The 17,398-nt window shown below is 38.8% G+C and overlaps 1 long non-coding RNA gene across 1 annotated transcript; it reads right to left on the reverse strand.

Moving 5' to 3' along the window:
• Positions 1 to 2,712: 2,712 nt before the first annotated feature.
• Positions 2,713 to 12,837, reverse strand: LOC103099101 (uncharacterized). The gene is made up of 2 exons (XR_462368.3): positions 12,078 to 12,837; positions 2,713 to 3,802 (listed from the first exon to the last, which is right to left on the reverse strand). It is a non-coding gene; the product is annotated as an uncharacterized LOC103099101 (long non-coding RNA).
• Between the last annotated feature and the right edge of the window lie 4,561 nt (positions 12,838 to 17,398).

Raw genomic sequence — 17,398 nt, forward strand, 5'->3', positions numbered from 1 at the left:
AGAATGTAATCACTGCCCTAAATTATTTACAACCTTGCTGATCAGCAAAGGCTTAAGTATGCAGTTAAAATAGTATTTTAAGCTTAAAATTACATTCTAAACTCCTGAGGTTACTTGTAGGGTCCTCAAGGAAAAACTCACTGCTTACTTAAGAATTTTAGTTTTTACATCTTTATCATTTTATGTCTTTTAGGATTTTTATTCTTATAGTTTAAGTAAATGTTAGCAAAAAGATCGAATTTTTTCTTCCATCATGGGTTTTTGACATATGTTGCATCATAATTTTGGCTTTAGGTTGTAAGAGTAAGAGTTTTTTGGATAAAATGCAAGACTATAAAAAACATAATCTAATAAACATCTATAGAAGCATTAAATCAATGAGCAAGGAGGTGGCATTTCTAAGGATTTGTCTGCTCTAATTTTTTAGGTCAAGAAATTGAGAGAGGCAATGACCATAAATTCACAACAGTAGTGTGAATTTTTGTTTTACTCCACCCTGCTTAGTCTTTAGAATTCTAGCAACCAGGAATATATACACCCCTACTTAAGGATTGGGTATGGGGAAGGAAGGCCTATGACTGTCATGTGCTAGCAAGTGACAAATCAGAAACAACTGACTGACTCCCTGGGCTCACATGAGACACAGGAAGTGATGAAATGAACTGCCTTTATATTTTGTGTCACTTCCTGTGAGGGGGAACTTTTGCAGACTTGGCTGTGGAGCTTGACCCTGAAGGAGTTCATCGTGAGACCTCAGACTGCTTTCCTTTTAGATGGTCACGTGGTGAGTTATTAGGCTGACTCCCCTTTCCCTTGGCTTTTTGGAAAGGTCCCTTGGCCAAGGCCTTTGAACTCCTGCCTGGCTTAGACCAGGCCAGAGCAGTTCAATTCCCTTTTCCTCTCTCTCTCATTCTTGATTTCTTTCTTTTATTGTAAAATAAATTTCCATTCTGACTTGAGCATTTCTTTAGTGTGGCTCTTTCAGAGGGGAGAGAAGCCACAAGGTAGGAAGATAGAGACAGGATAGAAGTTTTTGATACCACGAGGGGAGTGACGGAGTCCTATTAGAGATATGAGGTGGTCAGAATGAGTCTTTATTAATTATCAATGAGCCACAGCTAAGCTCTGATCAAAGGACCATTGCGTAGGCTTTTCCAGTCCTGAGATCCATACCACACAGGTCAGAGAGGTGAATAGAGAAAGATTAAAGATGGAGCTTGGCCAGAGGCCAAGCTCCTGCAAGGACAGCCATCAGGTAGCCTGAAAGAGAAGAGAGAGAGAGAGAAGGCGGAGCTTGCTGGGCTAAATAGTTTTTGATATGCAAATATACACAGTACATAGGGATGATTCTCATTGGTTAATGACAAGGCATAGGTGTGGTTTCTCTTAACCAGGTGAGAACAAAGAAACCTGTTTTCCCGCCTAACCTGGGAGAAGCTGGGGTCAAGGGTCAGAGGCCTTCCCAGCCAGGAGCAATACTGAGCATGCTCAAGACTGACTGTTTTCCCCTTGCCCATAGCTAGGGGGCGGACTGCTACATCTCCCCCTTTTTGTTTTACACACAAATGAATAGTGTAATATCAAAATGTAGCAACATTACAGCATTAACAAATACAAACACTCTGGTGCATAATCATATTCTGATACAGAGATGAAAAACCCATCCTGATTGTATAACTTGGATATAACAATCAAGAGTGAACATCAGCATAAACTGATTCAGTGATCAATCTTAAAAATTCCCAACTGATCTTTCTATCTGCCTGTCTGCATTTCAGGATCAATGCAACAGTCTTAGTAGATATAAAATGTTAAGAAAATAATTTCCACGCTACTGATCCTGGTCTAATGAGGTAGAACTCTATGGCTCACATGACAGGTGCAATAACCAAACATGCCACCATTCACAGTTTGGACTATCAGAAGTTGTCAGCCTTTTCAACAGTTAGCAAAATACTATCTCTGGAGATGAAGGATAAGTCCTTCCTTTCTCTCGTCCTGATACTGCATCTTGGGGATCTTTCCGTGCTCACTGCCAGATGCCTGCCACATAGGAAACTGGTTGGTAGCTCGATGCCAGGACACCCAGCGACTGAGGGTGTCAGTACGCCATGTCTCTGCATTTCCCAACCTCAAACATCCATTTCACATGGAAAGTGTATGACCGTGGCTGAGGCTGTCTGGTCCATAATGAAAGATTCATTATGATTCCCCTTACATGCAATCAGACATTACTCTCCAGTATGGTCATCTGCAAATTAACAATTGCTGTCATGTTCTCATGTTCACCAACTGTTAGGTGACTGTAATTCTAGAAATCTTTGCACCTTCATAATTCTGGATCAGAGTATTAACAGTACTTTCCTTGTACTTAAAAATTCTGGCAATAATTGCACTACAGAAAAATCAAAGTTGAATACTTGAAAATGAGTCAAAAGTGTTCTCTAAAATGAACATACTAATATCTATGAGATTCCTCTCCCTTTTCTTTTTGTTTGTGTGGTGGGAGAGATCCCTTCAAAGAAAAACATCCTCTCTTAACAATTCTGGAGGATCATGTTATCACATGTCAAATGATCTCAGAAAATTGATCCTGGGAACCTGATCCCAAAATTAATACAAAATTCTCTTGGCTCACTGTCTATGTGGTATCTTTGAAACTGAGCCAATGTGAAATATCAGAACATTCCCAATGATTCCTAATTCCTGATCTAAATAGATCAAAATTCGCCTTGTATATGAACATAATTTTGCACCATTACAGGCTTTGCAAAAACATCAATACATCAATCACAGTGCAATTTTTAACAAATACCAATATTCCCATACACTTTACATTCTCAATTGTAGCTTAAATAACCATGATGGTGATAATGAAGTAATATTTCAAGTTCTGACTGAATATTCCTTATGTCTTCCTTATTTTAAATCTCTGCTTGTATAAATAAACCCATCAATATGATAACCAAGCCTATACCATTACCAATATTTGCAACATTCATTCCACCAAACCAATGTTTGGGTAAATAGAAGCTTAAGTTGTTTTCCATGTAGAAACAATTTCTACAGTTTCTTGTACCTATAGAATTTGACATAGCCTTTTCATTCCTAATTGTCAGTGAATAATATTCAATGTGCTTCTTCTGCAAGCTTATCTGAGCCTATTGTGTCATGTTTTCAATCCATACTCCAAAACAGTAAAACTTAGATTATACTTTGCCCTTGCTCCATGTTTTTGTGCAATAATAATTTTTTTTCACCTAGGAGAGACAATGACTGCGCGTCCACAGAAATTGTCAAACCTAGAGCCCTCAGTTTTTCATGAGGTCTTACTTCCATATACCAGAACGTCTTCCAGTATATGAAAGGGAAGCCAATAGATCCCGAATCCAGCGGCCGTCTGAATTCTGGGACCGTTGGAGGAGAGCAAGACATTTTTCCTATTAAGATATTACCCACAAAGACAGGGTATCAGGATTAATGGTTAACAATGGTATTAACACTTAACTACTGCTATGGTAGTCAGCCCTTAATGTCCATCCTGGTATTGTCAGGAACATAATCTTTGCCTGGATGTCAATGATCAAAGTAAATAGTTCACTCAAAACTAGAGAGGCATTGATAAAAGGTAGCCTAGATGGTTCACATAAGCCATTAAGACAAAAAAGACCTTTAAAAATGGAGTCTGTGGGTTCAAGGATGAACAGTAGTGTTCTTGATCTGGGATATTTGGTGAAGTCTTTTTCTTTGCCAGTATAAGGTCTGTCTCTCTCTTTAATGACTTGAATTGGAGGGTCCAGTCCTGGAAATGAAAACCTTAATATAACAAGAATTAACAAACTTGCCATATACAACAGTGTGAAAGTGGTCTGCTATCTCATTTATGTATCTGATTTTTCTGGTTTCTGTAACAAACATATGAGGCAGGAAGAAACTTTGCTATGCTATATAACAGTTGATTCACAATTTATTTTGAGTTGTTTTACATGATAAAATTGTGGGGGGCTTGAGGTGAACCTCCTTGGGGTTCAGGAAGGGTACCTTTTGCAAGGATGCAAGACTGAAACTTAGCTTAAAAACAAAGAGAAAACTGCCTACTAGGGGAACAGCATAAATGGAAAGCTGTTCTCCGGATAATAACAATTCTGGGGTCTTTATACTCTTTATAATACTGGAAGATGTGATTCTAGTTGCTTCTAGGGTAAAAGCACCCATGGGAGCCACCCAGATGCTATAACCCCGGCAATCATCCCAGTCTGATGCTCTGGACATTGCCTACAGTCAATACCTCTCTCTCCTAACGTTAGGCAGAGACAACTCTATGCCCATTCTCAGCTCTGAAGAAGTTACAGAAGACTGAGACCATCACCCCTTTTCCCTTACATATTAGGAGAGGGGGGAGATGACATGGGTACTGTACCAGAAGAAACCCAGGTGAACTATTATCAGAGAAACTCCCTTGCATCCTTGTGACCCCCCCCCCCAGGGTCCTGAGATGTTTATCCTCTTTGATCGTCCTCTAGATTTAAGATGGACAAAGAGATGAATCTTTATGCCTCCAGGCAGCCCCCAGTCAGATGTCCACCTCACCCCACCAAATGCCAGAGTGACTAGCACTCTGAGTCACATCTACACCATGACATAGCATCTGTTGTAGAGTACAAAATCCCCAGAACTGATGTCGTCTGGGGCACAGCCTTTCCATCCATGCTGTCCTCCCAGGAACTGATCCCCATCTTGCTGTCCTGGCCATTCTCAACATTACCTTCTAAATTAATAAATTTCTCTTTTTGTTTTTAAGCTAAGTTTTGGAGTCTTGCATTCTTGCAAAAGGTATCCTTCCTGAACCCCAGGGGTACACATCTGAACCCTGTAACATTGGTGTTACTCTTTATCTGTTCCCTCTCTCTCATGTACCTGTCAAAACTTTGGTTCCTTTTGATTCCCCACTAGTACAGTTTCCAGAGTAGACAAAACTTTGGCTCTGTATGGTTTTGAGCACGTGACTATATGGAGGCCTAAATATTTGTACTGTTTCCCTCTCCTGATTAAAGACTTGGGTTTTTTTTTTTAACAGTTCTGTGTTTTTCCAATTTAACACAGAAATACCACTACTAGGTCTGTATCCCAAAGAGATCAAAGAAAAGCTACTTCTATAGAAAATCGATGAAGTCTGAATACAGATCAAAGCATACTTTTAAAACTTTATTGCTCTTGTTTTTTGTTTTGTTTTGTTTACTTTTGCAACATGGCTAATAAGGAAATATGTTTTGCATGACTTCATATGTATAAAATTCCTTCCTTAGGGTGCTAAGCCCAAGCCAAAGTCAAGGGACTCTTCTAGTCTCCAGAAGACTGTCCCAGTACATCATACCTTCCTTCCAAGTTTTGAACTCAGGACCTTCACTGACGCTCTACCTACTGAGCCAAACAGTCACTGAAGTGGATTGTGGATTCTCACAGGAACAGGCACCTGAGGCTTTCACCTCCAAGCTAAATAAAACTGGGGAATCACTAAATCTTTCTAGGATACAAGTTTGGGGACTTATAGATTCCACATTGACAGGTTCAAAACACAAAGAAGAATAAGACCTATTGCACTAAGGACAGTCAAAACTGAAGAGTGAGCTAGAAGAGATGGGTGGAACATGGGACTGTAAAGAAGAAGGAAAAGAAGGCTCTTGCTTTAATTCTAGCTTGAACTTTCCCTTTATTGACTATTTTCTGACTCTGCTTCCTGAAGAAATCATATGCATCTGTTTAGGATGGGATTCCTCTAAGTTCCCATTCCCAAAATATTTGATAATTTTCTGCTCAAAGGATCTTTCTAAAGGAAACTGCAGTTGGTTACATGTATTGAGTTTATCAACATGAAATCTAGAAGCTCCCAAACTTGAAGCCTAGAAAGATTTAAAACTGAGGCTTTCACCTTGTCTAATGAGAGTTCCTCCCTGAGGGAAAGTCCTACTTCACCAACCTCACACTAACAATAGACTTTAAGGTAGTTTGAGTGGGAATAGCTAATCCCATCAGATGTTAAGTATATTCTTTGTCCCAGTGGTTTACCAAGATGGCCCAGCCCTTGGCTGGGTCATTCCTTTTTATGTCCACTGTAAAGCATCATCTCTGCACTGTTATTCCTGTCTGAACTCCTCCTTTTCCTTTGTAGAGTCAATCAACTGTCCCTCTCACCCTCGGGCACCCATGGTTCACCTAGAAAGGTATTTAAGCTCCCCAACTTTAATGACTCCTTGTAATTGTTCAATCTAGCAAGGTTGGTTTTCCCAGGGGTCAGTGTCCAGAGTGACCAGAGTTCAATCCTCGGACTGTGTTGGCATGTTGTGAGCAGCTCTGTATAGAGGCCTTCTATTTACACTGAACCTCTTTCCCTTGATTAAAGAGTATTTTTGCTGACTATTTAATAGTTCTGTGTTTTTTCTAAGTCAACATGTTAAAAAAAAAAGTTCCACTGTTTTAGAAATCATGTGTTTTGGAAAAACCCACTCAAGTTGTTAGATTTAAAATGGTTGAAGGCCTTAAACTGTGTGAGTTAAAATGGTGGAAGATATAAATTGTGATAGATATAAGAGAGGGTGAGTAAATTTGACTGCAGAAAATATGTTTCACTACAGTGTCTTAGTTTTTAAATCAAATATAAGGCCAGGGAAATATTCCCAATTATTCAAATACCCAAGTCAACTGGGTTTTATAGAGATTTTAATTAATACAAATGTGGAATTAAAGAAAAGAGAGAAAGGGAGAAAAAGGAAATAAGTATGAAGGGCCTTAAAGCCAACATGGCCTAGACCTGAGTCTTAAGAGAGAGAGATCAGTCAGTCAGTCCTTTAACACTCACCACAAGGTCTGTCTAAGCAAGGATTCTAGTGACACAAGGCCAGTTCCATCTCAGCTGACTTCACCAGAGAGAGTTCCAGCCAGAGTCCTCCTTAAAGAGCCTTCCAGCCAGAGACTGTTCCAAAGGGCCTCTCTCCAGAGCCCCCAGAGGGACAGAGTCCCCTCAGAGGAGCTCCAGTGAGACCTCCTTAGAGATTGTCCTCCAAGAGCTTCCCTTCTCCAGAGCCTCTCTCAAGAGATTCTTCCCAAGTGATCCTCATCAGAGATCCTCCAAAAGGATTTTTTTTTCTCAAGAGATTCTGCTTTTTCTTATATAGGGGTTTTTCTCCTATGTCACCTCCCCTAAGTCCTTACATCTACCAATCACTGTAGACGTTTTCCAAAGGACTGCCCATTTGAATTCCTGCTAAGTCAACTAATCTCCTCAGTAAGTCTGAACCAGTGAAAACACAGCTGAGTCAACTAATCTCATTAAGAGAAAACTTGCCCAACCCTTTTAGGTACCTAGCATTTCATTGTATCAATTCTAAAAAACAAGCATGGCTCCAAGTACTTTCATTGTTTAGCAAGGAATTTTCTCCCCTAAAGCAGTCTTAAGTACAGGTGGAGTAGAGGTCCTCCCATAGCAAGGATTTTTCTCCCCTAAAGCAGTCTTAAGTACGGGTGGAGTAGAGGTCCTCCCATTTCTGATCCTGGCGAGTTCTCACATCAAAATGGGGAATGTTTCCCAGTAGGGAATTTGTTCCAATGGAGGATTCCTCAATGTGGAAATTTTTAACATTCACAAGTCTGAGAAATTTCAAGATTTACAAACCCCCCTGATGATCATTGGGAGACTAGTTAGAATAGTGAGGGATTGCCCCTAATTTGGCTTTCTGTCAATGCACCTAGCAAAACATTGGTTTTGCTTTCTTTTCTTTCCTATTTCCTCCCTCACTATTCTAATTCCTCTTAGAAATCTGAATATCATGTATATCTATAGTTAGAAGTGCATTTAGGATTACAAATTGATTATGTTAAATGATAAATGGGGAGACTAGTCTCCCAATGATCATCAGGGGGGATTGTAAATCTTGAAATTTCTCAGAGGACCTCTACTCCACCTGTACTTAAGACTGCTTTAGAATTGATACAATGAGATTCTAGGTACCTAAAAGGGTGGGGCAAGTTTTCTCTTAATGAGATTAGTTGACTCAGCTGTGTTTTCACTGGTTCAGATTTACTGAGGAGATTAGTCGACACAGTTCCAAGTTTGTAGCAGGATCTTACCCCAAGAATGGGAGGCTAAAGCACAGTTCAGTCCTGAAGAAAAGAATGTCATTTGAAGAAGAGGTTTTAAACATAGTATAACAGCCTAATAGCCTGGGGGCTAATGAAATAACTTTGGGATTATGTAATTATCCTAAAAGCCCAAAGTTTTAAGATCTTTTAAAGTAATTTTCAGAAAAGATAAATCCCCAACACCTTGGACCAGGAAAGCAGATCTTCTGGAGAAGATGCTGTAAGAATGCTTGCAGAAATGAAACACTGTCAACATGGAATTTAGGAATCCCAAACTTGTGGCCTAGTGGGATCTGATGAACCCCAAGTTTCAGGACTAGCTTATAGGTTGAAGACCCCACAGTTTGTACTTGTTCCCTGTTCCCATGGGAATCTACCCTGAAGGGAATCCCAGGCTAACAGACTAGACAGAGTGGGGGACCCTCTGGGGAATGACAATCCTAGTTGGGTGAGACTAAGCATATGCTAAGGATCCTTTAGTATCCATGGTAAGTAGCCCCTTCCCTTACACCCTGGCCTCTAGCTATGATTCCTTTCCCAAGCTTGATTGTATCTTGTCAGTGTAGTTTGAACACTCACATTTCCTTGTAGCTATAGTGATGTTAATCATCTTTCCTTGTCCTCCCCAAATGGTATATAGGTTCCCCAAATTCTTTTGTTCCTCAGAGTCCATCCTGAGTCAGTGGCACTCTTAGGGGTTAGTGACCAGGGTGTCCAGACTCTGTGCAGTCTCGGGGAGCAGCTCTGTTGTCAGAACCTAGTAGCACTGAAACCCTTTTTCCCTTGATTAAAGAGTGATTTTGACTATTTAATAGTTCTGTGTTTTTTCTATTTGACAACACTTACATCAAGAGATTTGGAGTGAACTTCTGAATATAATGAACTGAGAAGGAGTTGAGCCCTCCATTTATCATGATTGTAAACACTTATGCTGAAGGGGAGTGCCCCCAAAGCAGCTTTTTGTCAATGTGCCTTATCAATTTATTTCCAAAATTGTTGTAACTCCCTCCATGAAATGAACAATATCTTTTTTATACCCCCTGGTGAGAAAATCCTAAATGTATAGACTCCATATATGGAATGATTCATTAGGGAAACCATCATGTTAATCTCCTGGAGAACCAAAAGTAGGAAGATATAACATGCTGGTCTCCCAAAGAATCAAGGGGGTGGGAGGAGTCACTCTGTGACTTATTTATTCACTTATTTATTTATTTTGAGTTTTGAAATTTTTTATTTAATTATTTTAGAATATTTTTCCTTGGTTACAAGATTCATGTTCTTTTCCTTCCCTCATCCCACCCCCCTCCCATAGCCAATGGGCAATTCCTCCGGGTTTTACATGTGTCCTTGATCAAGACCTATTTCCATACCATTGATATTTGCACTAGGGTGATCATTTAGTCTATATCCCCAATCATATCCTCATCAACTCATGTGATTAAGCAGTTGTTTTTCTTGTGAAGTAATTATTTAGAGAGCTTGGATCCTTCTTACCTTGGCAGTAGGAACTGAGGATTCACAAGGTCAAAGGCCAGGCTCCTGGGTTCCCCTTTAGGGTGGGCAGCCCAACTGACAATGTGGCAGAGCCACTGTTGCCATGGAGGGAGGAGCTAATGGGGTTTAAAAGGAGAGCTCTGGAAGGAAAGGGTTTTTTAAATTTTTTTTTCTTTTAATTCCAAGCTTGACTTCTATACCTGCCACAGGGCTGGTGTTTTTCTCTCCTTGCAGCTCCCTTATCTTGGCTCTTGATCTAGGAAAAGCCTTAACCAGCTAAATGGAGAATCATTTAAGGCTGAAATCTCCCTCCTCCCCTTTCTCTCCTTTTTTTTTTTTAATAAATCTATGATGTACCTCTAGACCAATTATTTGTTACAGGGCTGATGGATTAGCCTTGGGACTGCTGGAGTAATCTAAGGTAATGGAGCAGTTCCTGTGCTGATAGAATAGCAGCTCTCCAGGTGTGTAGCAGATGCCCCTGTGTGGATCAGGGTTTAGATATTTACTGAGGATCTGAGGAGCTTGTTGTCTCCCATTCCAGAAAGGTGTAGGCTGAGGCTAACTCAACATTGTTTTTTAACTGGTTACAGAATGTCTACACATGTTCAAGTCTCTCAAAAGACATTTTCATTCCAGGTCAAGACTCCTGGAAACAGAATCTTCAATATCTTGTCAACTAGAAAAAACACAGAACTATTAAATAGTCAAAATCATTCTTTAATCAAGGGAAAAGGAGTTAGCGCTACTAATACGACAACAGAGTTGCTTCCCAAGACTGCACAGAGTCAAGACGCCCTGGTCACTAGCCCCTGGGAGTGCCACAGAATCAGAATGGACTCCAGGGAACAAAAGAATTTGGGGAACCTATATACCCTTTGGGAATCCAGGGGCAGGGAAAGATGATTGACATCACTATGACTACAAGGAAAATGGGAGCGTTCAAACTACACTGACAAGATACAATCAAGCTTGGGAAAAGACTCATAGCTAGAGGTTAGGGTGCAAGAGAAGGGGCTGCTTACAATAGATACTAAAGGATGGTTCATGCCCAGGTCTGACCTTCCTGAGAAAGGTTCTAATATAAAAGGGGACACTACCTAAAACAAAGAATGTCCTTAGCATATGCTTATCTCACCCAACCAGGATTATCATTTCCCTTCAGGGTAGATTCCCATGGGAACAGGGAATAAGGACAAGTATTGGGGGTCTCCAATCTACAAGCTAAATCTAAAATTGGGGTTCATCAGATCCCACTAGGCCACAAGTTTGGGATTCCCAAATTCCATGTTGACAATCTCTTCATGGGAAAGCTCTGCCCCACTATACTACTATTCCATATATATTATACTAATATATCTTGGGGTACTCTGATACCAAAATTGTTAAAGAAAAAAAATTATCTTTAAAAGGAACAAGCAAGATTTTGCAGGAGAGATCTGAAGCTAGAATTTAGACTGGATAGTCTAATTAAAGAACAGTTTGCAGAGAGGTTTTTATGTATTCCAAATAGAAGCCTATCAATTAACCCGGTTAACAGCTTACAAAAGAAAAACAGGTGCAGAGCAAAAGAAATGTATTAACAAAGAAAATGCAGTTGTAGTTAAAACAAAGAAGTCAGTTATTGCCTCAAGGTAAATTTTTCTGAACAATTAATAATTGGAACAGTTTATATCTTTATCAGTAATAAAGGATGAGCAGAGAGCCTATCTGAAGAATGCAAAGGTGACCTTAATAAAGTGGTTGTTACCAACACTAAGCCTTCCTTTGTGTGCCAAGAGTTAAGGATTCTTAAGGAGGGAACACTCTAATCAGGTCTTTTCCAAGGGTATTATCCATAATTGTTCATTTAGTACTAAATATCATCAAGTCATTCTTTAGATTGTGTCCAAATCATTATTGTTCCTTTTTTGTTAATTATTAGAAAATCACATTTGAAAATTGTGTACTTTTACAATATTTGTCTGAGGAATTTCTTCACCTTTTATTTCTCAGTTACTTCAAATGTGAGTTAGAAATTGCTTTAGAGAGAGTATCTTTGGCTAGCAGGGGAATTTTTGTTGGCTAATCTCCATGCAATTGCTTGTGAAATAATAAAGGTGTCTCTGACAGACCATTGCTAAATTCAGAGTGAAGACTATTTTCTTCCACAAAGAAATTATTGTTTCTTAGTGAGTTGAGGACAAGGGTGTGCTGGAGGCAGCTCATACTGGCCTATTGTTAAATTTTCAGTGTGAGAATTTATACCTCAGAAATTGGCAAACCATATGTAAGATTTAAAATTAGGTTTGACTAAATATGAGAGTTATAAAAGATTGTGGTTGTTGTTGTTTATAAAATATTAACCCATAAGTCAGAAAAACTGTTAGAAGCGTTTATTTATACCAAGGTAGAGATATTAAAGTGGAAAATATAGGAAGGAGGTAGAGAATTGTCTAGCTTACCAGCCTAAGTGCTGATCTGAAGAAGTTCAGCTCAGGTTCCTTCATGTCCTGATCTCCAAGTGGAAGTCCTAGTCATAGAACTAGTCAGCCAGCCAGAAAACCACCAACACAAGCCTCTTACTTCAGCACGAGTCACTCACCCAGAAAGCCTCTCCAGCACATGCTGGATGCTCCAGTCAAGGACCAGTTCAGGAAAAAAGGACTGCCTCTAAGAGTCTCTCTTCAGCCCTTCCCCCCAATTAGTCCATGGGCTTGGCCTTTTAATCACTTCCTGTCTCTCCCTTTCTTCACAGGAACCAATTGCAGCCTTTAATTTGTCTAGCACTGCCCAGGGAGGAGCTTTCCCTAGTAAGTGACTTGTAAACTCTCTTACTTAATGGCTAGCTAAATGCTAAGTAGTGGTGCTTCAAGTTCTTGATTTGATTAACTTAAAATAGACAAAGGGAGAGTTAATTCTATCTTCACACATACAAAATAAAGAGTGATGGGGAAAATGTCAATGCATAATAAATTTAAAAATATGTCTGGCACATATTCCCCTTCCTCCTCATTCCTCAAACCAGTTGTTAAACATTTACTAGCACAATTCTGGGTGAGACTTTGGAATGGAATGTAGATCTATGAGGTTGTACCTTATTTAAAAGGAACATAATAGACAAAAAGAAAACTATTGCATTATACATTTATTATATATTATTTCTTCTTGTGTAGGAAATCTAGGGCAGGAAGCATGCATCAAGATAAATGGAAAGGAAGTATAAATGATATTGTTGAAGGATACTACAGATTATCTAGTGAGAAGAAAATTCATGAGAAATTTAGCCAATAGATCACAAACCTGACATAGAAGTATTATAGTCAGGAAACTGAATGTCAACTTGTATTCAAGCTCTGCTGTGAAGATCTATTTGAAAAGAAGAACTGACAAATGTGTGACTTGCCTTAATGACATCATCATAAAGGACCTGATTTTGAACAAGAAACTAAATACAGTGTCCCAGGTATAGTAAGCAAAAGAAGATTGCAAAATGATTCTGCAAAATGAACTGCATTTGATTGACAGGGACATGTGACAAAGAATCACATGGGAGCCTGGATCAAGATTCTAAGGTCCCAACTGAAAAACAAAAAAAACAAAAAACAAAAACAGATTTCTGGGTGAAGCTTTGGAAGTAGCTGTAGTTTCCATCTTTCTATAAATTTTCTGGTCCTTTTTGGAGATACCAGCTTAAGAGGAGAAAACCTGTTTGAACTGGCTGTTGGCAGCTAGAAGGAAGACCAAAGAACTCCTCTGCTGGACCTATTTTGGACATTACCTCTGGGATCTTGGCTCATTTACTGGACTCTATTTTGCATCCTTTGATTCCTACAACAAACAATAATGCCATAAGAAAATCAGTTTAAGTCATGTCTCAGTATTATGCTGCTGAGTGATACATACTTTCAGAAGAGGTGTGTAACAGCAAGCCTGAGCTCTTCTAAGCAGAGTATATCCTGAACTCAGAGATTTCTCTTCCACATGGTAGGAGAATTTGTTTAATTCTTCAGGTAGGAGAATTTGTATAATTTCCTTTCCTTTGGTGCTTGCTGCCTCTGATTAGAGGTATAGATCTTGTCAACATGGAATTTAGGAATCCCAAACTTGTGGCCTAGTGGGATCTGATGAACCCCAATTTTAGATTTAGCTTGTAGATTGGAGACCCCAAAGCTTATACTTGTTCCCTGTTCCCATGAGAATCTACCCTGAAGGGAAATGATAATCCTGGTTGGGTGAGATAAGCATATGCTAAGGACATTCTTTGTTTTAGGTAGTGTCCCCTTTTATATTAGAACCTTTCTCAGGAAGGTCAGGCCTGGGCATGAACCATCCTTTAGTAAGCAGCCCCCTTCTCTTGCACCTTAGCTTGATTGTATCTTGTCAGTGTAGATTGAACACTCCCATTTTCCTTGTAGTCATAGTGATGTCAATCATCTTTCCCTGCCCCTGGATTCCCAAAGGGTATATAGGTTCCCCAAATTCTTTTGTTCCCTGGAGTCCATCCTGATTCTGTGGCACTCCCAGGGGCTAGTGACCAGGGTGTCTTGACTCTGTGCAGTCATGGGAAGAAGCTCTGTTGTCGTATTAGTAGCGCTAACCCCTTTTCCCTTGATTAAAGAGTGATTTTGACTAATAGTTCTGCGTTTTTTTCTAGTTGACAATCTGTACTCCAACTGTACTCCATCATATGCAGCAAGATTACAATTGCCTAAAGCTTGTAACTTGAAGGAACATTCTCATCCCCAGGAAAATAGTGTCCTTAGAAAAGCAATTCCTGTGATCCTCTTGGTAAAGTAATAGAGAAGCCATTAAGGTAAAATTATGACAACATGCAGTTGTGGAGGAGGTAGGTGATGCTTTGTCTTCTGCTCTATTAAGTTGCTGACCTATGATATACCTGACATCCTTGGATGCCAAGTATCAAGGTGTTCTTCAAGTATATGGTGCTTTAAAAAGCATAATAGATGTTGAGGGAAAGCTTGATATTATCTGGTTTGGGAGGGTGCCCACTTAAAAAATTACCAGGCTACCACAAATCTTTAAAAATAGAGGAATTTATTGAGTGAATGGCTGGGAAGCAGGTGCAGGCAAAATCTGCCTCGGTTGGGGAGAAGGGGTCTTGGATTTTGATACTTTAAAGGAACAGAGCCTACAAGACCTTCAAGAAGGTAGGGAGGGAGTCAAGGAGGATTAGGTGACACTTCCATCTGAGGTGCCTTGGTGTCTGGGGTAGAAGCTTAGCATTTTAACTCTGGGTGAATCTTTTGAAGGGTCTCTTCTGAGACCATCAAAACAGAACAAAGTCACTCTCAGGCCCTCTCTCTGTCATGCAGGGCATCTGTAACAGTTAAAATTTAGGGGAGACTATGGGGAGACTGAGGCAGATAGAAATTTGTTTCTCTCTGCAAGGAGTATTATATTTTTTTTAGAGGTTTATTAAGGACTAAAGATTAAAGAAAATACAGGATAAGGAAAACGTGCCCAGGCCAGTAAGACCTCACCTACATTATGGAAAGAGTCACGTCTGCTCCAAAACGGAAGTCCAAAAAGAGCCCCAAAAACCTTTGCCAGCAGGTTAAATACCTTCTCGATCTCTGCCCACCTGAGAATTTCCATGAGATTACAAAGCATTTTGGGGAAGTGGAGCAAAGGCTTGTGGGGATTGTAGTCATGTATTTGAGTCTATTTTTTACAATCCCCCATTTTATCGTTTGAAAAAAATTAATATTTTTCCAAAGGATCATGAAAACATAATCAATTTAAAGATGACAATAATTTGAGAATAAGAGAAACAAAAGAATAAAACCAATAATTACTGGACACATTGACAGAAAGCCAGTTAGGGGGCATGAAAGTATACATACAAATAAATGTTCAATCAACTACACCCAAAGTTCAATTTTGTGCAGCTGGCTGGTCTGGAGGCTTCTTCATGGTATCTTCTCCAACAGTTCAGTTCTGGATTCAGAGAGGTAGCATCTTCTTTACCTAAACTTCTTCTCAAAAGGAATTTAAACTTTGCAATTTAAATAATGATATTTTTACATTCCCCCCGTTAAGAGCGTGATTAAAAAAAAAGGATCACTTATGGATACATGGCTGAGGTATGAGGTATATGAATCAATTGGCAAGAGATATTAAAAATATATCAGAAAAATCCAAAAAAAAGAAAAATTTCTGGATGAAAATATAGACTATCAAAGTCTTATGTGTAAAAATTCCAAGTGAAAAGAAAAATAAATCTACAACAGGTCCTTCAATCAGGGCCCAATCAAAATGATCTAGCAATGATGCATTTACCCAATCAATAGCCAGGACTACAGAAAGGTACCACACTATGAAAGGCAGAAAAGGGGACCAGATTATAGGAGCCAAGTAGGAGCCAAGTTTGGGGATACTCTTCTGTGAGTATCTTCAGAGTGAGTGTGGACACAAGGAAGGCCTACACCTTAACATAAGTCAAGTGTCGCAACCCCAAGTCTCACACTAGGTTCAAGACCTTTGTATTGGCCTAGAAGTGCATCAATCCATCCTGGATTGGTTTTTCTTTGGTTCTGTGCAATGGCTCTTGTGTGTATATCTTGTCCTGGAATCAGACAGAATCGTTAAGCAAAGTCCCATAATTTATTTAAATAATTAGTGGCATCATTTTTATAGTCTCTAGGTTTTTAGGGCATGCATTGGCAAATGTATTTCAAACTTATATTACTGAAAAGTCAAAAAGTTAAAGAAAATCTTAATGCTGGTGACATGTGCTTCAAATATAAAAAAGCGAGAAAAAAATTAAAAAACAAATAGTATATTGCACATGCAAGAAAAATATAATAAAAGTCTTTTAAAAATTCCAAAATATAGCTTATAATCATTGACATACTGTGTCAGCTAAGAAAATAAAGATTACAAGGCTTTCTCACCAAAAATGAGATCCATTTCCTCTTTGTATCTGGCCATGATCACTGTGAGTAGAAGGCAAATGAATTGAACAGTAGTACAAATATGTAGTACCAATATCCTCCAAATTCTCAATAGCCCAATTAATTACAATAGCAACAAACACACTTTCACATTTCACATAAGTTGTATGACATTTAAAAGCCTATGAATTGATGGATATTTGTCACAAGTTTTTACAAATGTAGCAATCTTTCAACCTTGGTGATAAACATATTTTTAAAACAAAGTAAAACTCATCTTGAGTTTAGAACATAATCAAGAAATCTATATATCATTCTGGTGCAAGTAAAGTAGTGAGCTGAAGAGTATAAATAAAGGGGTGCTCCTTTTTCTTGGAGGCTTATAGGGATACAAATGCCCTGAGATTAACTGCCCCAACTTCCATTCACATATTTAGAAATGCGGGAAGGTTGGGGATTATAAAATGTATTTCACTTCAGCTACTAGAATGGGTCTTACCTTGTGGTAGGGGCAGGCAAAAATAACCAGAGATTGTTAAAAAAAAGAATTCCAAAATCATATTTAAAAAACCCTTAAAATCATTTGAGATATTTAGCATATTAAAATTTCCAAAGGTTGTTCTAGCAATTGTAACCAGTTCTGAAGTCCATCTATGTGATAATTTACAAAGTCAAAATATAAAGGCGTTTTTTTTTTAATATGGGCTTAATTACAATAATATTTGTTCAATAGTTATAGGGGAAAAACAACAGAATTTTAAAACTTAGTACATTCAAAATAAATTCAATCAACCTTTAGTGTAACAGAATAATATTCAATCCAGTAATATATGAATTTAACATCACAAAGTTAAACCTTAAACAAAGCA

The sequence above is a fragment of the Monodelphis domestica genome, chromosome 2, assembly GCF_027887165.1.
Source record: "Monodelphis domestica isolate mMonDom1 chromosome 2, mMonDom1.pri, whole genome shotgun sequence".
NCBI classification, from domain to species: domain Eukaryota; kingdom Metazoa; phylum Chordata; class Mammalia; order Didelphimorphia; family Didelphidae; genus Monodelphis; species Monodelphis domestica.